Genomic DNA, 27,401 nt, shown 5'->3' with positions numbered 1-27,401 from the left:
AATTTATAAAAATTATCTTTTTAAGACATTTAAAAATTAAAATTTAGAAATTATTGAGTTTTATGTTGAGTTTTTTGGCATATAAATTTTTCGCTTGCTTCGTTTAACGTGTTTAGAAAAGTCTGTCTAGCGATTAAAGTTTTTAATATGCATAAAAAAATACATTAAAAAATTTATATATATATATATTTTTGAAACTTAAAAAATTATTGTTTACATTTAAAGTTATAAAAATATTATTATTATTATTTATTTTTTTTTGAAAAAATAAGCATGGTGTTTTTGAGTAAATATATTTTTTTAAAATGATAAAATTTGTAAGTTTTAGTTTTAAATCGTTATAATTTGTAAATTTATTAATTACATTAATATTATTTAATAACTTCTACGAGAAAAATTCTTCTAAAAGTGGAAAACATTCTTAGGATAACGAAGATAAAATCCTCAAAATCGCATTAAAAATTAGGCATAAAATTTATTTGTATGCCTCTAAAAAATACAAAAATGCCTTAAAATAATTTATAATTGGTTATATTTTATAAGATCACAAAACTTTCTTAGAGTTAAGATAATTATCAAAATGTAAATAAAGTATTGAATGCATTTAAACAAATGAAACATCTTGTGATAATTTATACACTGATGATACATTGATGTAGAAAATAAATTCTAAATTTAACCTCTTCCGATATTTACTTAAAACTGGAGTTAGTTTGCATAAGGTTGCTAAAACACTCGCTACTTTACTTTTGCTAAGAGAACTAAAGCTAAAAGTATAAATTATCTATTGACTCTGCCATCTCCGAATATTGCTGAGTATATCTTTGACAAACATCACAGTTTTATACGTGAAAAAGATAAGATTTTTGGCCTCTAACAATGTCAATAGTTAATTTACTTTGAGTAAACTTGAACTGCGGTCAACATAAGGTCATTTGGGATAATATAATTTATATTTTCAGCCTTAATTCTCAACATTCATGAAAGTTTTAATTGGTCCCAAAATTTCTACGAATATCAAGCCTCTAACTTTAATATATAATCTTACATGAGTTGTTGCTTGTGAGCTTAAATTTAGATACGTTTAATTAAATTTATGTTAATTATATAAATATTTAGCGCTTATTAATTAAAAGTATAAATGTATAACCATAATTTATAGGTAATTCTGTGATGTTTATTATATATATTTTAATTAAGATCTCGAATTTTTTATGGGTGTTACGTTTAAGAAACTGTCCTAAGATTCTCTCGAAGTTCTTGCTTAAGATTTAAGTAAATTTAAGTAAAATATACAAATGTATTAAATAAAAACGAAGAATTTTAATAAATCTTTAATTTTTTAAAATAAAATTTAAAATCATTACGCATATTTTTACATTAGAATATGCTCTCTCACGCATCATTTTTATCTTTAAATACTTACAGCTTCAGATTACAGGATAAATTTAAATAACTAATTTCGATGTTATTTTTCATAAATTCCTTCACGCTATTCTGTGATTCAATATCATATAATTAAGCGATTCCTTCTTATATTTTTTTTTCGTTTGATGTAAACTTCAAGATAAATAGTTTTGTTATAAAATATTTTGATACCCGCTTTATAAATATTTATAGAAGTTGGTAGAAAATAGGAAATTGTAAATTTTTTATAGTAGATTGTGTAAGAGAGTGTTTATGATCGGAATTCACTCCAATAGATAACTAAAAACAACCCCAAAAATCAAGGATTAGACTGTTGTAAGCCGAATAAGTCTTGGAGATTACAACAACTACTAAGAATCTTTTCCTAAGGCAGTCAAATCAGTTATTTATTTACGATGTTTCTTTTATGTTAGTTCAGTAGTCGGTTAAAGTGGTAAATATTTTAGCGACTGGCTCACACAACTTGGCCCTATTCCTCTATCTAGCTTCAAAAAGCACTGACGACACATTTATGTTCATTATTAAACGAATATCTTGTTTATTTTATACTGGTTGTTTTCCTTGATTGCTAGTGTTTGAGCGAAACGAAACACATCCCTTATCAGTTAGGGCAATTATAAATATTAACACGTAAACAAAAATCATTAAAATGAGAAAATTTTTACGCAGTTTCGCTCAAATATTTAACTTTGACGTAAAGCGTGCTTCACTGCGCTGCTCTCGAGTCGTACAGTGAAGAATCCCGGTTAGAAAATCGCTCATTTTTATGCAAATACTGGGGTAAATACTGTATTTTTGCACGTAACAAGGCTTCATCGTTAACGTTAACGACATGGTACGGTTTTATACGCAGTAAAAATGTATAATTTTAATTATTTTAATTATTTAAACATTTTTTTTACTTCACTTACTGTTCGTAATTAATCTTCGGGTATGACAAATGAACTTTTTGTTATTAAAACGAAGCGAATAATTTGTATTTACCTTAAGAAATGACAAAACGAAACACCACACACATACACACACACATTCTCTCTCTCTTCCTCTTTGAAACTAAACAATAAAATTAGAAAATTCAATTACGTTCGAATCGATTGTTCCAACATCAGTGCAAGTTGGTTCGCCGAACGGCCACCAGGGTGCGCTATACTATGACGACATTCATATCCTACCCAGTCTCTAACCGTGCAGTATCCTTATCAGTCGCTGTAAACGTGTGTTGGTACTCGGTTGTCAAACATCCAGGCCTCTCTCAACTGTATCCGTGCGATGAGTTGCGGGTGAGTACAACTGGAAAATTTACCCATAACTAAATTTAATTGTGACGAAACTAAATTACGTATAAACATATTTTATATCTGAGCATTCCACTTTACAATCGACTATCGATCTCGTGATCAATCGAAAGTTTTCAGTAGTATAAAGTCAGGAGTTGCGACATCCGAGATTTTCTTCCTCTTCTTTTTTTTACTTTTTTTTGCCAGGTTTAAATTGACTGTAGTAGGAGAAAGGGAAGATTAATAGATTTGGGGGCATCTTCTCCCTTTAAAAAATGAGTAGAGTAGTTCTTAAAGGGAGCTTTTAACTCGGCATTAGTGGGCGATTATCTGTGAGTGTCGTTCCAGTGACGTATCTTAGACTAAGTTTGACATTGATTGCTAGACTAGTGGGTGGTACGTTGTCACATCTGGCCATGTGAGAGAAATGTCCCTTGTAGACGATTACGGAGTTGTTTCGCCTTGCACCTGACCATTATCTGTCTCGTGTCTTTCTCTCTCACTTATCTCATTCTGCTATACACTCGCTAATCCTATCGTAAAAAGAAATACTGCCCCGACTAAAATGGTGTAGTCTCTCTCCCTCTCTCTCTCACACACACACACAGCGATCCAATTAACGGTTGGAAGAGACAAGCTGCCTCTAGCAGAATATATCTTGACAATGCTCCTCTAAGGAGTCGGGGGCTTATTTCCAATTACCTCTAGGAATCCTTCCATGTTTAGAGATGGAGAGCTTCTAAACGTCTGGAAGGATACACCATCCACCCGTGTTTAAAGAAAACTTCACATTTAGATTGCTTAGAAAAGCGACTGTTTATTACTTATCTAAATCCACATTAGAGACTTTGTTAACTGGACTGTTAAAGAATTGGATATGCAGTTAATGAAAATGGATAGTTAAGGTAATTCTGCTGTTATCTTCGACACACTCCCTTCTTTCTCGCGTGAAAGAAGGGATTAGAAAAAGCAATAAAATGATTTAATTTCATTTGTTTTTGAATAATTTACTAAAGATTCGTAATGAGTAGAAAAGTTTTAAGTATTACTAAACAAACAGAAAGTTGTTAGAAGTATTAATTAAGTTTTTATAACCCATATTCTAGGAGAGCGCATCGCTGCTTTTATTGCTGTTAAGACTGGACCTCATACGTTTAATCAATTTTAAGAATAGGATTCATTGTTTACGTCATAGGAGACTGCGTAGGATAAACTCACCCTCGTCCCCCATTCTAGAAAATAGAAGTGGTGTTAAAGAGGACTTTTAAGAAAGAAGAATCAATTTTTATAAGAGTTTACGAGATGCCTTTTATGACTTTGGAGAAAAGAGGACACGAGACAGAATTTTTTAATTAAAATCTATGAGGGAATGACTCACGTAATTGTAACTTTTGATTGGATCACTCACCTCCGTCCACTAGTCTATTGTTTAGCAGTAGAAGGGATATCTCCCTCCATCGTGATCCTTCAAAAGGAAATGACAGTTAAGTTGCTTGTCTGCTTGTCAGGTGTTCTCTCGCTTCAGAAAAGTAACAAGTGACTTTTCTTCAGTCATCTATCAATCCAAATGGTAGAAAATGTCCAGTTACTGTCCTCTTGTCAATCTGTCTGCTCTCAAACTTGCAAGTTTTCCATTGAGTAAAAGGCGAAGCAAAGTTTTCCTAGTTAAAAAGATGGAGTCTGAGGGAGGGAGAGGAAAACGAACACAACTTTATGAAAGTTTCCGTGCTGGGAGAGATAATCTTATTCCATTACAAGCACCCTTAATGATTAAAACACACGAAAATTAGCTGAAAATTCATCTAAAGTTTGAGCCCACGTTTGATTTATTTGTCCTATAAGTTCAAGTTTTAATGTTTTTTTTCCTACGGTTATCTACGCACCTCTTAGAACAGAACAGGAATTTTTATGCACTCATATCATCGTAAATAATTCAAAAATAATATATTTTTTAAATTCCTTCCACTAAAACAAGCGCTTTAGAAGGTCACAGTGCTCTTAATGTTATTTACTCAGACTTTATAAAGGTATAATAAATACCTTTAAGTGCCTGGCCGTGCAGACTTATTTGATTAAAATTAAAATTAGCCAGAATAAATATGTAAAAAGGAAAAACTCCGAGAAAATTAAATTTAGATGAGAGATAGAGACAGAGAAAATTGCTAAAAATACTAGAAAAAAATTATATAAGCATTAAAAATGAAAATAAAATTTTGTTAATTTAATCATCTTTAAAATAAAATTAAATACTTAGTCGAGTGAAACTTTGTTAACGTGAGAATGGAAAATATTAGATTTTATCATATTTTCACGCGCTTTTCCATTTAAATTAGTCGTAAGTTTATTTTAATATAAAATTAAATAAATGTTTTTTACACCTACGGATAATTTTAGGTGAGAATAAATTATTTTCTCCTTTAAAAAAATAAATGAATATTTTCTTCTAGAAAAAAAGTATATAAATATTTATATAAATTTTACTAAATAGCAGCGATTTTTCTGTTAAATCCATTTATTATATTCCCAAAGAGGGTTTTAAATGTTATGAAAACTCAAAATTGAAGATTAAAATCTAGATTTTAGAATATTTTTACTTATTTACCGAGTTAATTAGACGTTATTCCCTCTAAAAATTGACACAATATTCATCTTTACAGTTGTAATATGCTGTATAAAACACTGTATACTGTATACAGCATTTTATACAGGCTATAAAACGCTATTTGATGTACGCTGTATTTACGGGACTGTAACGTATACAGCATTTTATAGGTTATAAAATGTTGTATACTATGGTATGTTGTATTTATTGTACAGTGGAAAATATACATTATTTTATAGGCTTTAAAATGTAATATGCTGTAATTACTGTACATTTTAAAGTATACATCATTTTACAGGTATAAATTGCAGTTTTTTGTAGTATAACTGTGTTTACTGTACTGTGTAAAGTTTACAGCATTTTGTAGCCAATTTCTATACGTAAACTGTATAAATTAGCTCATAAACAAGCTTTACAAATTTAAAAAATGCCTTGGATATAAACTACAGTCGCGGTTATCTCAACTTGTATTTACTATTATACAGTTTATATGGTCCGTATGATTAAACTATATATAACTACTATGAGTTAAACAATATTAAATGTAATTCTATACTATATACCAACCAGTAATTACATTAATTAAAATTTATAATTACCTGTTTAATGATGATAATGAATTTTTAAGCGTCGGAACGAGCGTATAACGCCGTAAAAAATTTACAGAAGCGTAATATTTAACCCACAGCAGCGAACATAAGCCATTTTTGTATACAGTAAAATTCATTGTAAACGTTAAATTATTGTAAAATGTAAAAGAAATCTCTTTACAGTTTAAGTAAAAAGAAGTTTTAAAGCTTAAAAAATGGCTGTTTACAGCCAGCATCATCATAGATTAACAGAAAAACAGTAAAATTTAACACCAGCATAAGCATAAAAATTTGTCATAAAACTAAAAGCTGGTAGGGTTTAGCGGCGGAAAAACCCGAAAAAATAAATATAAAACGTTAAAATTAATTAAAAACACGCTTAAAGCGGCATTTAAATTCCCCGACACAAGCCAGGATGCCCCTTGAAAAAAAAAATGCATTATTTAATAAAAATTAAATTGAAAGTTGTTTGTCGCTTTAATTATTGAAGGGAATTTGATATTATTAAACAAAGAGAATGGGTTACTAATTACGGAATGAGTGGAAAACAAAAGTAACAACTCCCTGTAGTAGATATGGACAATTAGTCTTTGTTTCTGACACTAGGTGTCGTACCGGAAGTGGCGCGATCTATTTCCGGAATGAGTTCTTAACGTGTAGTCACGTTTGCTATTAAAGGTAAAGGCGCTTAAGAGTATTAATATTTGCTGTAATTAATTATACCGGATTAAGATATTGTTTGCTTTTCTTAATCTACAAAAGCTCTTGATTGTTCTTTGATTTATTATTCTAATAAATTTTATTTTAATTATCCTTTCTCTACTTTTTTTCCCGCATCTTCTCTTTCAATATTGTTCTGTTCTTCCTCCTCTTTAGCCTTTCCGATCGTCTCTTCGTCTCTCAATTCGAATTTTTACTAATAAATTACCCTTTCGATAACTATTCGATAACTAAAGAAATCGAATTTTTGTCTAAAATATAGTTTAAAAAAATTAATTTCCGTTAAAACAAATTCAAAATACTCATTATCTCCGTCATCATTACGTTACCTGTTGATACCTATCTGCAATTGGACGATTGTCGGTGACGTAATTTCGCATTCATTCATTAATTGGCCACTTCCGTTCCGTTACGAAATTTAAAAATTAGCGATCGCAGCGATACGAACGGCAGAAAAAAAAAGCTATTTCTATCGATTTTCTGATTGGTTAATTAATCTCAAAATGTAAATTTCGGGGTAAAGTCGATCGAAATCCACCTGGTGTCATGAAATGAAGTTTTGCGAAATAATTCAAATTTTTTCGAGTTTTCTACCTTGAGTCAATATTATTATTGATAAAGTATAAATGACAAGTTTTACTGAAAGAAAATTTAAATATTAATATTCTGTGATTATAGTAAACTTAATTATTTAAATTTGAAAGTAGATTAAAACTCTCGGGGAATATTATTATTTATACATTTTCCGTTGTCTCTGGGTATAATTCTTGTTGGTAAATTGTCGAGTTGATTTGTAATTAAAATTCAGTTTGATTAAAGCAAATGTCTCTTGTTTAATTACGTGTTTACAATGCATAGAATATCGCGTGTACGTCTTAACACTATTCAATTTTACAAACGGAGGATATGAGTATGCTAATTTTTCTTATTTTAAAATTTAATTATGGTTTGTTATCTCAAAGATTGAATTTATAACATTTGCACAATATCAAAGTATATTTTACTTTTCTTTCAATTATTTTTACTGTTTTATGTATAACATCCAAATTAAATTTGTAATGATGTAGATTAATGAGAACTTTATGTACTACGAAATTAATTTCAATTTTTCATAAGAAAATTGTATGTATATATATATATATAGTCAAAAGGTTTAGTGGTAAACAGGGTGAATTAAATCGAGGTTTTATGGTAGCATATATTTTCCACAGGATCCTGAAGAGTAACTGTTGAAAATTTGGTTTAAAAATTAATAGGGGATGAAACAGGGGAAAGAGTAGAGTGTCCGGATTTCAGGGAGCCTATATCTTCCGTAGTGTTCCGTAGGATATATATATATGTATATCTTTTTAAAATTCTAAATGATTTGCATAAGAAAATAAGGTAAAACTTAATATATTAAGCATAAAGATTGCTCATGTCTTAGGTTATGGAACGGAATAGGGCTTATAATTTATATATATTTAATAGAATATCTGTGTGTTTGTTCTCTTACACTTCTAAACCCTTTGACTGATCGGCACCAAACTTTTTTATAGTTATTCTCTAAAACACTACGGAAGATATAGGCTCCCTGAAATCCGGACACCCTACTCTTTCCCCTGTTTCATCCCCTATTAATTTTTAAACCAAATTTTCAACAGTTACTCTCCAGGATCCCGTGGAAAATATATGCTACCATAAAACCTCGATTTAATTAATCCTGTTTACCACTAAACCTTTTGACTAACCGGCATCAAAATTTTCATAACATTTCTCTTAGATCCTGTGGAAGATATACCCTATCATGAAACCTAGGCACCATGTTCCTTCTCCAGTTTCATCTCCTATTAACTGTTAAACCCTTTGGCCGATCTGCATAAAATTTTTTATATAGTTAGTTCCTAGGACCTTGAAAAAAATACAAGCTACCAAAAAAAGCTGGCCACTCCCACTCCTTCCCGACTTTACTCCCTTATTCATTCCCGGATAGGATCTACAATCCAAAATTTTCAACGAAAATTAATAATTCTTACTTCGGTAACTCTCAATTCAGAAGTACACTACGGCCGAAAAAAATCAGTTAATTAACCATTATAAAAATTAGATCACTGCCTAATTTAAACACACGAATTTTAAAGATTTAATTATAATCACATTTCCTATGATTTCGTACAAGAAAAACACCCTTTAAATCCAGTTTACCATTCGCATACATTTATACCACTGAATTTTGGGCTACCCCTTATGAAATTTAAGATATTTTTTTAAAATTATTTTTATTGAATTTTTATAAATAAAAGTTTGTAACGCGAAAATTTCAAAGTTTATCAAAAAATTAAACTATCGATTTTAGCGAGATTACACGATACAGAAGCGGGGGAGGAGGAAGAGTAACGTCATTCGTAATCGCACGATTCGTTTAATATATACATATAAATCTGTCCTACTTAAAAGCTTACATATAAAATATATACATGTATGTATAAAAATATTTATAGATATTATCTGCAGTAAGTTAAATGAGAAAAAATTCAGTTATTACTTCCCATATTTGGTAACAGTCCACTGAATACGTTGACACTTTATGGAATACATTTGGAAAAATGGTGCTGAGCGACAAGATATAAATGGACATTAGTTATTTTAGTATTTGGCAGACACTTAAACATTCTCAGAGCATATTTTTTCTCTTGCAAACTTTATTTTTTTTAAATTTTTTTCGTTCTTAACACATTGAAAATTTATGTTTGGCTTATGAACTTAATTTTGTTCTAGATCAACAATCAATGGTTCGGATCGTTTTGCATGGAGGAGGAAGAGCTGCAAGAGGAGGAGGGGGGAGTTTAACTGTCATTTGGAATGGTTCCTTTAGGATTTTTTCTAATTATTTTTAGTAACTGAAGTCTCCTAGTTGTGCCTTTAAGTTGCGTGCAAGTTTTAATAATATATTGCTTCATTTGCAGAAAGTGGAGTGTAATCTATGCTATTAATATTAAAAGGATTTTAATGTTTGTGGACGGGACTTAAGTAAGAATTCTCTTGTTAATGAAATACATTTGGAATAGTATATTTGTATGTACTTATATTTTAAAGCTAATTTGCTTAATTAGGTATTATATGTTTAATGAGATTTTTCTTAAGAATTTGGGCTTGTTTTCTTTATATACGCTTGTTTTTTTTTTACTTTTATGTTTGTTTTTATTTCCGACTGAGAAAATAAATATTTTTAAAAATTGATTGATTGGGATTATAAATGAAAATATTCGAAAAAGAATTTTAAATACGAGTAATTAATTATCGACGTTGACAACTGTTGTTGCTGTTGTTATTAATTTTATATAATTCGCGTGTTTCTGTTTGAAGATATACAGCAAATAGAAAAGAATTGCTTAAAAGTACGCACAAATTACTTAGAAATAGCAAAAAGTTACTTGAAAATACAAAAAAATATTTCTTACAAATTGCGAAAAGTTGCGTAAATTGTTTGCAAGCAGCAAACAATTGCTTAAAAATACAAAATAAATTAATACAAAATAAATTAGCTTACAAACAATAACAAATTGTTAAAAAATACAAAAAAAAACGTACAAAAAATACAAAAATCCAAGATAAACAATGCATGTTTTTTTGTTTTAAAGCAATTTCGAGGGTAAAAATTTTAATTTTATAACTGATTTAATACAATTTTTCCAAAAAAGAGAGAGAATTCTCATTATTGCTTTTTCATAAATTAACTAAAAAAAAAAAAAATAAAATAAAATAAAAAAATCAAGTTTAAAGAGCATAAAATTAATTTATAAAAATTGTATTTGATTATTAATATTTAAACAAGAAATAAATTTTATTTGATTTTTTTTCCTCTTTAAAAATACATAAATAAATTTTTAATTTATAAAAAATACACATCGGTTTTAATTCGAAATTTTAAATAATTGAAATAATATAAAATGAAAATAAAAAGTTAAATATTGTAGCAATTTTCTAGAAATTGAATTATTAACATAATATGAATAATTTTAGAAAATTATATTTAAATGCTAATCGACTCAACTTAAGTGATTTAATCCTCTGAACCTAAAACTGATTGATTAATATATAATAAGTTTTGACATTTACAATTATAATTTACTTATAAGTTCAAATAAGAGAAATCATTGGTGATTAGATTTTCTGTAAAATAATCTTCAACCTTTCTAAATTTATAATAATAATACGGGCCAACCTCCGAATGGCGGACAACGACGGGAGCGTGGGAGGGAAGTGACGGTTGTTCGGAGGTGGACGTTGCTTCGAGGTTGCTTTGTATACTTTGTTTAACATTCCTGAAAGAAATGGTCGTTGTTTGGAGGTTATTTTGTATGCAGTTTGATTAACGTTTCCTCAAAAAGTGGTCGTTGTTATTTTGTTCGACGATCCTGTAAAATAGTATTTTGTTTAGTGTTCTTTTAAAATGGCTTTTTTTGGAAGTGTCCGTTCTTTGCAGGTTATTTCGTGTGCTTTTTTCAAAGTCTCTGAAGAAAGGCAATTTTTCAAAAGTGGCCATTGCTGGGAGCTTATTTTTTTAAATTTATTTTTATGAATTATATTTTACATTCCCGAAAAATGGCCGTTGTTAAAAGGTTCGACTGTATTTTATATCTTTTTTTTAAGACAGAAAAACGTAAAATTCGCTTGCAACTTTAACTCGCTAATAACAGAATTAAAAAAAAATTTATTTAGAAGAAAAATTTCAGATTAAAAATATTTTTTTCTGCTAGTTTTTTAAAATAGGAGGTTTATTAAAGTGAAAAAATCCTAAAAACAAGTTACAATTACTCACTACAAAAAATGTATATAATTTTATACACATTAATCAATTTTTTAAATATTAAAAAAATTAAAAATAACTTCCAAAAAAAATTTCAAAATTAAATTTTTAATCTAAGACTACAGCGTGGATGATGTTAATTTTCCCAGATCACGCGAAATTTGCACCCCATGTTTTTCGTAAACACGTGACGCAAGAAAGTTAATTCACGTGGCACGCGACGCGAAAATGTGGAGGAGACACGCGTACGCACGTGGTTAATCCCTCAAAATTTTTGCTTCACGCAACGTTTCCTATTGTGAATTAAATAATAATTTTTAAAAAACACAAAAAAAAGCAAAATTAAATGGAAAAATTTAAAGCAACACGTGAATTAAATATGAATTAATTTATAACAACAATTAAAAAAATAATTACAATTAAAATAGAAGAATAAATTCAAAATTAAATGAAAGAAAATTAAAGCAAAATGCTAGTTAAATGTTAAATGTAAATTAATGATGATAATAATAATTTTTAAAAAATTAATGCAACACGTGAATTGAATTCTAATTTATTATTATTATTATTATTTTAATAATTAAAAAAAATTATAAGGGTTTAATTTACCGTCGAAGCTTTTATATATATCTAGTTCTATATATATATTGGCCAGACTTCCATTTGGAAAGTTTACTTCTTGCCCAACTTTGCTATCCACATATCTTACAGAGATTTAGACAATCTTATCAAGTTTAATGCTGTCAAAACTCGATCCTGTCCATTTTCCAAGAAAGTGGATCAGACTACCACCTTCTATCACTTTCTAATAACTTACTTTACTACTGACAATGTCTATCTTATATTTTATAGTTTTACATTCTACTCAACAACTGAAGCCTTCTTTCTCTCACATTTTAAATCTTGATTCTACCAAGGGTTATAAATATAAAATAAAATTTATTTTTCAATTTTATTATATATAAAAAGATATTTATATAAAAATTACTTTATGTAATTTATTTTTTCTTCGGTTAATCAGTTTAGTAAATGTTATTGGTGAAATATTGATAAAAAAATAGCGAAATGGTGTAAAAAATTAGGAAAATAGTGGGGGGATAATAGCAAAATAGTCATAAAAATTAGGAAAATAATAATAATAATAAATAGCAAGTATCAACTATTTTTTGCTACTTTTCTTACAAGAAGAATATTTATATATAATATCTTAAAATCAATAAAATTTTTAAAAAAATTATGTAGAAAAATCAATAAATTAATCAGGGAAAAAATTAGTAAAAATGTAACACATTTTTAATCTAAATATTATACTATAAAAATTAAATTACATATAACTCTTTAAAATTTAAACCAAATAATAAAACTCTTTTATAACTAACTATAAATAACAAGAATCTAACATTAAAACTCATCCTTAAGTAGAATTAGAATTTTCTAAAGATGTCAAGCTGAGACAAAACGAATTTTATTTCCACTTAAACTTTGCCATTTTCTTTCTTCCTAATTATTTAAAACGACGATCAATCTTCATTCGTTATCTCTTAATTGTTTCTTTATATATATAAAAAAAATTCTTTTATGTTTGCTCCTCTCAAATTTCGGGACATAAAAAGCTCACACAAAATAATTATTATTAATCTAAGTGCTTTTTATTAATAAATATCAATTAAGTCGTTTGAATTATAAAAATGAAAAGCTTTTTTAAAGTAGTTTTAATGTTAATTTATGTTAATTAATGGGATCTTAATCGATATTTTGTTTATGAAATAATCATATTTACGTCGTAGCTTAACAAAGAACGTGTGTAAATTAATTAGAATAATATAAAAATATTCGATGTTGGGGAGGGTGTAGTATTTATATAAATATATGATCGAACTTTCCGACAATGGACACCTCTAACCTGTAAACAACGGCCACTTTTATTTATAAAAATAAATATAAAATAATTTTCAAATAACAGCCACTGTTCCAGGAATACGTTTTCTTTTATTAAAAACACGCTAAATAGTCTCCAATCAATGGCCATTTTTTATGTTCCGTCAGTTGCCGTTGTTGACAGGTTTGACTGTAATTTTTAAATAAAAAATATTAGTTATCTGGTATTAGATGGGCTTAATATTTATAATATTTAAGGTCGAACCTTCCAACGACGGACACCTGTAAACAGATGCCTTTTTTCTAGGAACACGTTCTTTCCTTTTAATAAAAATACGTATAAATAACTTCTAATCACGGCCATTTTTTATGTTCCCGTTAGTAACCGTTGTTTACAGGTTTACTGTCATTTTTAAATGATAAAAAATTATTTTTTGTTTAATTATTTTAAAGTTTAATGAAGTAAACTTTCGATTCAGTTGCGATTGAAAAAACCTTACAGGCACAATAATAAGAAAAAAATCGATTATTTTATTAATTTTTTAAGATTTTAATAAAATTCCCGAATAAATTTCGGTAAAATAATCCTTTATTCCAGTGGAATTTGAACACGTTGAGACCTCCCAGACGTGAAAATAAGAAAGCACGCGAGAAAAAATCTATTAAAATACATAAAATTACAGAAAATCGATATCAATAATCGATTATCTAGTAGAGATCTTAAACTTTCTCAGATCCTTCTCCGATAATGGAAGACGTTCCTAATAAAATTAGATTAAGTCGTACAGAGTCACGACCTTCTGTCTGTGGGTTACATATTAAAAAAAAAAAAAAAAAAAAAAACATTTCAGACTGTTTAAATTTATCTCAATAGTTGAACGACATGGCCCTGTGCCCAATCTATGTTTAAAAGCAGACAGGTATAAAGATGATGGCTTGCCAAAGTGGTTGACATTATTTTTGTAAGGAGCAAGAAAATATATGAAAATAAATAAAGTCTCGTGTCTTAAGAATATAAGTCTCATTTATCAAATTTTCTATTTATAATTGGGTTTATTTATCCTTTATTCATAAGTCTTCATTCTCTTTTAGAACTTCATCTCTAGTTATTAAGTATTGATCAGCATAAATTTTCCGGCACGAAAGAAAAATCATTTTAGAAATTAAAAATAATGTTTATTTTGTTATTAAGATGGTAATTTATGTAATTACTCCCCAAGAGAATAAAAGAGTTAATGGTTAATATTTATCATTACATCCCATCAATCTTTCCATGTCATATTTTTAATTATGATTTTTAAAATGATCTTTTATTTGGATAAAAATTCTTAGAAATCCTACTAAAGTAAATCAATTTGATCTTGTAGAATTAATCGATTACGATAAATAATTAATTACAAATCGATTCTGTAAAGAAAATCGATTAGTTCGATAAGTGATAAATATCCATTTCGATGTTTAATTCCAGGTTAATTCGAAAAATTTATCGATTACGATAAATATTTATAAATCGATTTCGTAAAAAAATCGATTATTCCTTCCAATAAATCGATTACTTTAATGATAAATATCAATTTCAATATTAAATTTTCGAATTAATCGATTATGATAAATGTTTAATTATAATCGATTTTAATGATCGATTCTGTAAAGGAAATCGATTATTTTCTTCCAAGAAATCGATTAATTCGATGATAACTATAGATTTTATTGTTAAATATTCGATACTCAATGACAGAGATTTATCTAGTAAATTGATATTTTAATCATTAAATTAATTAAATTTTTATTAATCCGAACCTAAAAGTTAAAAGTTTTAATAACTTTATTCATTTAAAATAAAATTAAAATGATAAAATTGAAAGACAGGAGGAGAGGAGATTAAAAACAGAAAAATGAAAGAGTGGATGAGGAGGAAGGAAACAGGGATGGAAAGAGGAGAGGAAGAGATAATTATAAAATAATTTCATTATAAAATTAAAACCTTTTAATGACTTTAATTATTAACATTTGTTATTTCCGGATTAAGGCGTGTAAATAATTCTATAAATTCATATATAATCACCAGATAAAGCGAATTTAGAAAAAAAATAATAATGGGGGAAGGTGGAAGTTGTAAGAAAGATAGCACAAATTTCAATTTAACTCATGCTATACGATGTCATGGGATGTCTCCTGTTGGTAATTAAGCCATGGTAAGAGTTAAAAAAAGATTGCTGCTATTTAATTACAGAATTATGCACGGACATCAACAGTGGAAAGGTTTTCTTTCGGAGGTTAATTAACTTTCATCTAGAATAATTGACTGAAAACTAACTATTTTTCTGGGAAAATGTATACTTTGTAGTAAATATAAAATTAGTACCTTAATTTTTTTTTAAATTTCTAGCTCTTTAATAATAAAAAAACATTTTTTTTTATAAGTGAAAGTAAGAAGTTTATATCTAGAAATTGGGTCATTGTTAAGTAGAAATGCCCTTGAAATGAAATAGTAAATACTGGTCTGGTTCAATTAAAACTTCTTTTGTCGTGAACAATAAGTGCCAAGTCGACGAAATTGACCGCTGAAGGAAATATCAATGATTTCTTACCTCCAGGCGACACTGAAATTTGCTGCCTTCTACACCTGAATTCCTCAATCGGTAGTCCGCGTACCCCGCTACTCATTAAGAATCGTATACTGAAGATAGCTCGAGGGAAATAAGGTTGAAAAACTGTCGGAAACACTAAAAATAAAGAGCCAATTTTTTAAAGTTGTAATAATTTTTCAACTAATAGCTCGCGAACTCCATAAACGTCGAGAATTTTATTTAGAGATCTCTTGATAGTAAGAGGTTGGGAAGCTCTGTAAAATATGATAATTTCTCTCGATGAAAAACGATTTGTTTAAAAAATTATATTGATTAAGATCGTTCTTTTTTCATAGATCTTTGTGATATTGGATTCACTAAATAATTTATTTTACAAAATATGGTGATGAGGATATTATAACCAGTTCGACAGGATTATAAGGAGAAAAAAATCGATTTTTTAAGATAATTAATTAGAATTTTTGAATTTAAAATGATCTCAACCTGTTTTAGATAATACATAACTAACTTGATTATTTCATTTATAATTATCCAGCTCATTAACATCCGCTTAACATTTATCATCACTCCTCATCTTTGGGATCACGCCATTATCAATTATTTATTAAAATGTCATCTCTTTATCTACTATCCTAAATCCATTTGTTTAATATTAATCTTGCTAAAAATACGAAAAATTTTATTTAAAAAAAATAATTTAGGATAATCATCATTTATCTAATGATAAAAAAAATAATTTTTTTTAAAGTGTAGCTGAGATGATAGATAGATGATCTGGACTAACAAAAATGATATTTAGATGTTTAGATTTGGGTGATAATTTATCTAAAAAATGAATTTTAAATCGAATTTTCGTATAAAAAGCACAAAAAAATAATTTTTTATCATCTTTAAAAGAAGATAAAAGATGAAGAAGTTATAAATATATTTCAAATTCGTTTATTTTTTTTATTAAAAAATCTGACAAATTTATTTTAAATATATGCCAAATCCATTATCTGGTATATTAGACAATAAAAAAAAATATATATACCCTATATATAAAATATTGATGAATTTGAATTAATAAATTTAAAAATAACCAGTAAAAAAATCCGTTAAAATTTAAATTACAAATTCAGAAATAACGGATTTAAATTTTTGAAAATGATTATTATTTTTTAACAAATCGTCGAGTTACACGTAACAATACGTCTCATAAATTATGTTAATTTACAAGTAATTAACATAATTTATACCGTTTGTAAATGCATATATTATAATCTAATTTAATATAAATTAATTTAAAAATCGGAATAGTTTTTTAAATATTTTATAACGTAATAAATGTATTAAAATTAATAAAAATAAAAAATTATAAAAATGAATTTTTTAAAATAATTTTATAAAAAAGCTTTTTTTTAATTTTTTTCTATTTTTTAATCTATTATTAGATTATATAACATAGATTATAAAGCCTTTTATAGATAGGAAAAATAAAAATAGGAAAAAATGTCGGGAAAAAATAGAAAAATTCTTATTTAAAGAATGAAGAAATTCGACTATTTTCCTCTAATTTACGTGAAGAAAGTAAAAATAATTTCTTTATTATTTGATTTTAATCATTGAATTTTATATATAAACTAAATTAAATATTTGTAACTTATCTAGAACAGAATTACTGAAAGGAAAAGTTTAGGACAGAGAAATAATTAAAGAGAGGGAAGAAAAATAAAATAAAATTCTATAAAAACTACAGAGGAGGAAAAAAAGATAAAAGTGAAAAATTATATTAACTCAAATCAGATAATCTTTACAAATCACCTTACCTATTATGGCTGCACGGTATATTAGATAAGGTTATCTTTATTTTTGCTGCTGTGTAACTTAGATAAATAGATAAGAAAAACCCACACATACATACTGGAGGGAGTGCAAGTGGGTAAAGTAGATATACAGTTGTGAATCTGAGAAATTCAGATGTTTGGTGTTCATTATTCTTATTTTGTATTCTTTATTTGTGATTTAATTACTATTATGAATCTAAAAAAAATACACGTTTCGCGTTCATTATTATTATTTTTTTTAAAATCTTTTATTATTTTGTATTTCTTATTTGTGACCTAATTTACCCATAAAGATAAATTATTTTTCTTCTATATTTATTTATCTATATAAAAACTATATACCTACTTTTGTATCCCTCTGTATACACCCTCAGACATACAGACAGACCAAAAAAGGATATAAAAATAAGAAAAAGTTAAGCAAATAAATTCAGATAGATGATCTGAAATTAATAATTAAAAAAAACAAGATAATCCAAGAAGATAATTTAAGAAATGGCATCAATCAAGTTTAAGTCGCGGAGACTCTTTTCTTATTTTGTACAGGAAATAAAAACTGCTTATAAATTAAATAATAGGAAAATTTGAGATTAGAAAAATTTATTTTAAAAAAAAGATGATGATTTTGGATAAAGTTAAAAATAATTTTTTAAGGCGATAACGATAAGCAGACAATAAAATTTTGATACTTGAACCAGATAAAGGATATCTGCTAATGTTTGATAATTTAACACATCAGATAAAAAAAAAATTGGGATTTAGATTAATTGAAAGGCGAATTTATCGATAAGATTTTTATATATTTTAAAACTTAAGAGACTAATTAAGTTAATTCTAAAAAAAATATTTTCCTCATTAAAAAAACGTTTTTGAATAAATTTTACTAATTAACAATCGATATTTTTATTACTTAAAAAAAGATTAGAAAAAGTAAAATTCATCTCCTTCATCCTTTTGACCTTTAACATTTTCTTGGATTTAGGGTGTGTTCCGGGTGTGTCTTCATTCGTAACACCTGCTCCCATTAAACCTGTTTGAATTTAATGTTTTTTAAAAAAAGATTATTCTAAAAATTATTATATTTTCTTAATAAAAAAGTCAGATTTTTAGAGTTTATTGACTATTAACTTATAAATTATTTATAATTAAAAGCACAGGGTGAGAGGAGGAAGAGGAGAATGAGGAGGAGGAGGAAGAGAGAATAGAGGAGGGAGAGTGAGAGCGTGACAAGATGTTTCTATTTATAGTTTAAAGAAAAAAAAATAAAAAATATAACAATAAATTCGATTTAAATAGCATCTATATTTTAAACTATTTTCAAACTTTGATATATTCTGAATAATACGTTATAAATTTTATAAATGTATTCCGAATAGATTCGAATTAATTCTGAATTTTTTTCCTCTCTTTCTCCTTTTCAAAAAAGGCAATTTTTCCCCTTAAAAACTTAAAAATATATATTTATATATATAAGAGTAATGATGTGGTTGTATGATTTTGGAAACTCAATGATTGATACTCTTTTAGAAAGAAGATTATTCTCGTGTTTTTCATCTTCAGTAATCTTTTGGAATGCATAAAATACAAAAAAAAGAACATATTTTGACCAATCAGCATTTTCTGAAATAGTTTCTAAGAATGAATTTTTGCTCATTTTTTCTTTTATTTTTAAGAAAATAAATTCTGAAAAAGACGAATAAAATATTAACGCATCTCGATCCGCATCACCTCGACTTTGCTGATCGATTTTTAACTAGTTAATTAATTAATTTATTTACACACAAAAAAAATCATTTCGACTAATTAGCATGTATAAAATAATTTATAAGAATGAATTTTTTAAAAGATAAACGCAAAGAAAGGTAATAAAAAATTTCTCTATGGATAAATCAAATATTAACGCACCTTCATTAGCATCATTTTATCCTTTGGTGATTTCTTCTTAACTAATTTATTTATTTACAGGAAATATATTTTGATTGATAAAAATATAATTTAAAATAATTAATAAGAACGGATTCATTAGTAGATGAATTTTTTAAAAAATCGGGAAGAATTAACTATAAAGTCTTATTAAGTATTAACGCCTCTTGATCCGCATCATCTTTGATGCTGATCATCTCTTCTTAATTAATTAATTAATTTACAAAAAGATATTTTGACCAATTAAAATATAATTTAAAAAAGTTAATAGAATGAATTTTTTTTAAAATAAATTTTAAAAAATCAGAATAAATTTTATACAGATGAATCAAATATCAACGGATCTTGATCCGCATCATTTTAGATTCTGATTATCTATTTTTCATTAATTAATTAGTTAATAGAGAAGATAGTTTTACATTCAAAATATAGTTTAAAATTGTTAATAAGGATAAATTTTTAGAATATAAATTACAAAAACAAAACAACTTGTGTAGATGAATGTTAAAACATCTCTATCCACATCAGCTCTACATTAATCTTTTTTAATTTATTTTTTACCATTTATTTATTAATAAAATGTTAGGAAGTTGTAAATATGACCTTTGAAATCGTCGCGCCCTCCTCACTACAGTTTAAACGTGTGTTGTGCTCTGACGTACTGTACATTTCTTTTTAGTCCTCTCATTCTTTGTCTTACCTCGACACCACCCTTCATCATATCTGCATTCTGACATAAAATGACTTATTACTTATTTGTAAATGATATAATATAATTTAAATTTGTTTTTTAAATTTTTAAAGAAATAATTTTTCTTGAATTTTGTCATAAAAAAAAGAAAATTTAGATACGTTTCATATCAGATCGAAATCTTTCTTAATCACAAAGTACTTTAGTCAAGAATCGTTTAGAATTATATTTTGTAACAAAACTTCAACTGAAATGTAAGTAGTAGCTCGTTTTTCATCCTTTTATTTCCTCATTACTGAAAGAAAAAGGAAAAAAAAAGGAAAAAACTTCAAGAAATGCTCTTCCTCTCCCTCTCTCTTTAACGCTTTATTTCGACTTATAAAACGAATAAAATAGTTTGATTTCGAAATTATTCCTAGAAAATATTGAATAATTATTTAAATCATCTTGAAAAATATGTTTAAACAATCTGTTAAGCTTAATTTACTGAAAAAAAACTACAATTTTTATTCAACATTTCCCATAAGGATGAAGAGAAAATCGATGTTTCCATGGATAATTTTATTTAATTAATACTTTAATTCATTAAAATTTATATAAAAATATTTATTTAAAAATTTTTTAAAAGGTTTTATAATAGGGAAATAAGAAAATTTGATTGACATTACTGTAAATTTATTTACATTCAGATATAAAAGTAATGTAATAAAAATCAGCTTTCTTAATTGTTTAATGGACAAACAATGTCCATAAAAATCGTATAATTTAATTATATTTAAAAGTAAAATGAAATTTCATATAATTCCAATAAGAGAAAATTTCGAATATCAGAAGTTTTTGATTAGTTTTTTAGTACAATTTTTTTATACTATAAAGCGAAAGTTTAAATCGATTTTTTTATTAAATTCTCACCAAGAACATATATGGCTCTATATTAAAAAATTGCTAACAAGCAAAAAATATATTTATGAGCCACCGAAAATATATAGAATAAAAAAAAGAGGTCAAGAAAACTTTTAATTTTAAATCAGTATTCAAGAAAAAAAGAAGAGAAAATTCGACAAAGGATAAATCGGATTATATAATAAATCTAATAATGATTTACGGTTTTTCCAATAAAGATACATGTATATCTTCATTCCCACAATTACCATACATGATATATAAGCTGATGATGTCCTGAGGGATGTATTCAGCGTAAAACGAACCCCAAATCATTGCGGATTATACTCCGACATGGCAAGAGCATGAATTCCTTTCCAGCTACAACTTCACATGATGCATCCAGATTAGAAATGAATTATTGATAGGGTGGTAGAAAAGTGAATTTTCTAAGTTTTTGGCTTAGTTTAAAATTCATCTACGATTTACGAAAAATTCAGTTGACAGAATTACAAGTGTTTAACAGAGCGAGAATATTTTTCTTCTTCTTCCTCTTCCTCTTCATTTTTCTTCTCTTCTTCTTCTTCTCATTTATCTATTTAATGAAGCGTTTATTATTCTTTGCAGTTTCTATTAATGATGAATCTTTCAACAAGCTTTAAGAGAAGGAAAAAAGAAATCCTTCCAACTTCCTCCTTAATACTTTAATACTATAAATATTAATATGGCTGATGTTAATGAGGTTAAATCCCTATTTTCTCTGAGAGTTGTTAAACGTATTTACATCAAAGAACTCATTGAAATTCCTGCAAAAGTGCGGGAGAATCTTCTAAAATTTTGATGTCCGTAAATAAATATTTTGTGTTTTTTAATATTAATTTCTACGGTTTCGGTTGTAAGAATCTTGTAGAACGAATGAACGGAGCTGTATAGAGTAGAAAACATTGATAAATCCTCTAAAAAAAGAAGAATTTCGAGCCTAACAAGCTCTTAAACTAAAGAAAAATCGCTTAATTAAGTGAAAAATACATAAAAATTTTGAAATTATAAGCATTTGAACCAGTAAAAACCGTGTTTAAATATTTAAAATGTAATTTTATTTATCTGGGTAACCATCGAGTTTAAATTTTAATCAATTAAGGAACAAAGGAATTAGAAATTTAAACGACTGAAATTAGATTTTTCCGGTACTATTTTCAGAAATTAATTCCTCAATAAAAGGAGTACTAAAAATGCATTTAAAGGAAAAAACAAAGAAATAAAAATAAAAGAAGCTGCAAAAGAGAAATGATAAATGGAATGATGGACCGGGCCTCCTAGATATAAATAACATGTTATAAACAGACAACTGTAGTGGGTGGGGTTGTTCTAGTTTAAACAATATCCTTACCTCAAGTACAGTGCACTAGATATAAAAAGTAAGCACATGAAGTGTTAAAGTTAATAAAAGAGTGAGATAATTCTCGTGAATATTTCGTTACAAGTGACACTCGATGCCACAATATCAAAAACTAAATATTTTTCGTTTAAAAGTAGTAATATTTACGTAATAATTACGAAAAAACGAATTTAATTTAAACTGACCAATCGGAGATAAGGATTTCAAATTTCAAAATTGTCTTAGGAGCTATTGGTTGGTTTAAATTTCGTAAAAGTTAATCCGACCAATAGCGCTTCCAGTTTATGAATTTAGAAATTTTGATATATGTAAATTGAATAATTAAAGCTAAAGGTTAAAAAATAAATTTGTATCTAAATATTAATCAATCAAAAAAAATTTTAAAGTTCACGAATTTAATTTTCTATACAATATTTAGGTACGTAATATATAAAAAAACGAATTTAATTTAAACTGACCAATCAGAGCTAAGTATTTTAAAATTTCAAAACTATTTGTTGGTTTAAATTTCAAAAGTTTAAACCAATAAATAGCTCTTAAAGACGTTAAATTTCAAAAATTTTATATGCTTACGTAAACATTTGGAACCCGATATTAGAACATGGGTGCCATATTTGTTGAATATCATTTATTGGGCTGCAGTTTTTAAATTGCAGACCTATATAAATCCGTCCAACTGTTCTCTATTCTTTGTTAATTAACATTAAACACGTAAGGAATGTTTAAGACAAACCTTGAGTAGTTATATTTTGTATATTATCACCCCAAAACATCATAAAACACGACTTTTTTTAAACTAGAAAAGTCTATAACAACGGATCAATTGCTTTAGAAACATAGATATATTAGAAAATTATCTTTAGATTTCTAAATAGTTACATTCTAAAGATTTCAAAGACATAGAGTTGGATTAATTCTGATGTATCTGGTTGCTGTATTACTATTTCCGAAGTCATAAATAATACTTCTATTATCGAAGTCGTTAAGGGAATAGTCTACATCGAACCAGCATATTGTTTTCAGAAGAAGAGGAAATGAAGAAAATCCGAGAGTGATTTAGTTAGAAAGAAAATGAAAATAAATGTATCTGACAAGGAACAGACAGAGTTTCCACTAACAATAATTGACTGCTATAATAGATTCTATATTTCTTGCGTATGGACATGACAAGTGTAGAAAAGAGCGATATCGACATTTTGCTTTTGATACGTCACAGGCGTTGACGTTACGTTTTGTGTTTTGTATTGGTTGAAATGCGGTTTAGTAAAATCCCCTTCACTGATTTATCAGTCGATATCCCGACTCTTTTTTTGTGGGGGAGGTAATAAAAGAAGAGAACGACACGTCAACAAAATTAAAATTGATGAGAATTGACTTCTTCCTTGTATACAGTGAAGTAACTATTGTTAGGCGGTTGTCGAGTTGTATTACCACCCCCACAATCTTAATTTTTGCCTGTAATACTCGATTTGTTAGTGTTTATTATACGTAGAAAAGGGAATAATTTTAATTGATTTAATTGAAATTTTTACGAGAATTTGCGAGTGTAAACTGGAATAATTCGAAAGAAGGATTGTTGATTTATAGCTTAAAAATTTTATTTCTCGATGCTAAAATGAGTAAGATTTTAATAATTTTAATTCATTTAATTCAATTTTTTTTAAATCAGAAAGTTGAGTAATTTAATAGAATAATTGTTAACTGATGCCCTCCAAAATTTGAATTTTGACTGTAAAATTTTACTTTTTGATGCTAATAACTCTTAAAAATCAGTAATCTGATTGAATTTTAATGTAGTTTGAGCCAATATATCTATTATAAATTCAAAAACACGTGCCTAATTTCAATCCCTGTAAATATAATATCTGTCAAACCTGTAAAGAACAGCCAATGAGGAGAACGTAAATGGCCATTTTTAAAGTTTATTATGTACGAGTTATAAAAGGAAACGTTTTTAAAAATGGCCGTTGTACGAAGGTTATTCTATATACATTATAAATGAAACATTCTTACAAATAGCCGCCTTTTAATAGAGCCCGTTGTTAGAGGTTCGAATGTATCTCGAATGAATTGCTTTTAAGATAAACTGCAGTTTAGAGAATAAATAAAACGTTTAAAATTGTATGTAAAAGCCTTACGAATTGTTATATTCTGTATAAGAGTTTTCAAATGTTTATCATAAGTTTGTAGGACTCAACTTTCTTTTTAATATTTTCTTGTAAAGTAGAATGTTATTTTTTAAAGTGCTTTGAGGAGGTTAAAGAAAGAACAGGCCATTTTTTGTTGTTATATAATGCTTTTTTGATAAGTTAAAGATGCTCATGAGAACAGATAAAAGCCTAAAAGATTAGACCATGTTTGGAATTGACTCTAGTGAATTTTCGTATAAGTTATGGGTTTTATATCTTATTACGGAAGTTAAAAAATGAATTATTCATCATAGAAATGATCAAACTCCTATTTCTTTTTTTCTTATAAAAATTCTTTAAAATGAGATGGATTTACTTATAAAAGTATATTAAGTTTAGAAGTATAAACGACTTTTCTGCAATGAAAATATAAAAGAAAATTCCATTGAAAATCTACAAAAACTCAGGATTTAAAGTATTAACGAAATAAATAAAACGGAAAAAAATTAAAAACGAAATACATTCCGTTTAAAAAATAATAATATTTAGGTAAGAAATATTAAAAAAAAAAACAAAATTAATTTAAACTGACCAATCGGAGATAAGGATTTCAAATTTAAAAACAGCTTTAGGAGCTATTGGTTGGTTTAAATTTCAAAAATTTAATCCGACCAATAGCCCTTATAGTTTTTAAATTTGAAAAAGATTTTATATATGTAAAGTAACCAATCGAAGTTAAAGTTTAAAAAACAAATTTGTATACAAATATTAATCAATCAAAAAAGTTTTAAGATTATCGAATTTAATTTTCTATACAATATTTAAATAAGAAATAAGGGAGAAAAAAAGATGAATTTAATTTAAACTGACCAATCTGAGCTAAGTATTTTAAAATTTCAAAGCAGTGTTAGGAACGATTGGTTAGTTTAAATTTAAAAAATTTAAACCAACCAATAGCTTTCAAAGATTTTCAATTTTAAATAATTTATATTATACTTAAATTAACCAATTGAAGCAAATCGAAAAAAAGTTATATATTAATCAATCAAGAGAAATTTGAAGATTTCCGGATTTAATATTCCAAGATTATTAATGCAAATGAAAATTTATTAATTAACCAAAATTTTTAATTAAATTAAACAAATATTTATAGTCCTAGTTTAATCAGCGAAGTGAAATTATAATTTTCTGAGTAGAATTTTTATTACTTATTTACTTTAAAAACATATTTTATCTTGTTTTTTTCTTTCTTTTTTTAAACGTAAGAGACGAAGATAGATGGAGTACAATGTAAAATAGAGAAAGTAAAAGCTTAGATTTATTTTCTCTTCTATCTTTCCCTATTTCTCCAATTTTTCCCCCACTTTTCCCTACTTCTCCAATTTTTCCTCCACTTTTCCCTACTTTTTCACTAATTTTCCCTAACTCTGCTTATTTTCCCCTACTTCCCCTGTTTTCTCCCAACTTTTCCATATTTTTCTTCTATTTTTCCTTTATTTTTCCTGTTTTTTCCCAATATTTTTACCTTCGATGGCAGTTAATCTTAGAGATTTTGTCGCATCTTTTCTAGTTAGCTAGCCCGTGAAACTTACAAAATTAATTATTAATGAAAGCGCGCGCTGATGTACTGTACAGTACGGTACATCTTATTCCTACTTTTCCCTCCTCTTACTGTCTTCCGCTTTCTTTATTTTACTTCACTATTTATTATTCTTTCTTTCTTTTTTTTAATTTTTTCAAGATGCAACTTTTCAATCGATTAGCTTTAAAAAGGGAAACTTAAAACCTGAAATGTTAGATGACCTCATTCCAACCGCATTATTACTCAAAATATTATAGTGTTGTGAAAGAGGAAGTGGGGAGGAGAGAAAGAAGAAAGTAAGGAAAAAAAAAAAAAAAAAAAAAAAAAAAAGAGAAAGAGCCAAACATGACTGCAGGCTTAATGTTGGACTTCATAAACGGCCCCACTTTCAGGTTGGGTGTGTGTCTTTCTGCCATAAAGACTGTTTCAAGAATGGAATTCTAAGACGTACAGTTTTCTTTTTATGGTTATTCAGCCTATTCGATAGTTTTAAAACAACCTGGATGGTAAATAATGTTGATGGTTTATTGATTAACTGCTAGTATATGGTTTACTGTTTTCTTCTCTCCATCTTCTTCTTTTTTTCTCTTCCTGTTTTTAAACATGCTAAGTTTTGTATCGTCGAATTTTAAACGTTAATTCCTCTTGATAAAGATTGATAACTGTCATAAAATTTTGAATTTTATTGACTTTTATACAATCCCTTCAAGCTTCTTTTACTTTAACTGGAATTTTTACGAAAATGAAATTTAAAAGTAAAGAAGATGGAGAGGAGGAGGAAGAGAACAGCTTATTAAGTTTGACATTTTTTAAAAAATTTTAATAAACTGTTTACTGTAAAATTAACGAATGTTTCATGCTTAAACTGAAATTTTAAATTCGTTATTTTGGAAATTTGTGGTGTTAACGTTACAACAAATAGGAGAAAAATGAATAAAAAATTCGAATTATTCGTACATTTTTTTATTAAAGTAATCTTAAGTAAGGGTTTAAAATTGCTATACAGTAAAACCTGTCTAAAACGGAAAATATTCTTTGAAACTGATCGATTTTTTATGTTAGAAAACCTGCCAAACTGAAATCGTACGATTCCG

General features: G+C 27.0%; 1 protein-coding gene across 1 annotated transcript in view; it reads left to right on the top strand.

Moving 5' to 3' along the window:
* Positions 1–2,612: 2,612 nt before the first annotated feature.
* The window catches only part of LOC136975238 (uncharacterized), a 72,209-nt gene continuing 47,420 nt past the window's right edge, over positions 2,613–27,401 (top strand). The window contains exon 1 of the mRNA XM_067270267.1: positions 2,613–2,708. The gene's annotated coding sequence lies outside the window, so the exon portion shown is untranslated. The remainder of the gene's footprint in view (positions 2,709–27,401) is intronic.

This window comes from Centruroides vittatus, unplaced genomic scaffold (genome assembly GCF_030686945.1).
Source record: "Centruroides vittatus isolate TY-2023 unplaced genomic scaffold, ASM3068694v2 contig_367, whole genome shotgun sequence".
In the NCBI taxonomy this organism is placed as follows: domain Eukaryota; kingdom Metazoa; phylum Arthropoda; class Arachnida; order Scorpiones; family Buthidae; genus Centruroides; species Centruroides vittatus.
Note: the sequence above shows the minus strand (reverse complement) of the source record. Positions and strands in the feature narration are given on the sequence as shown.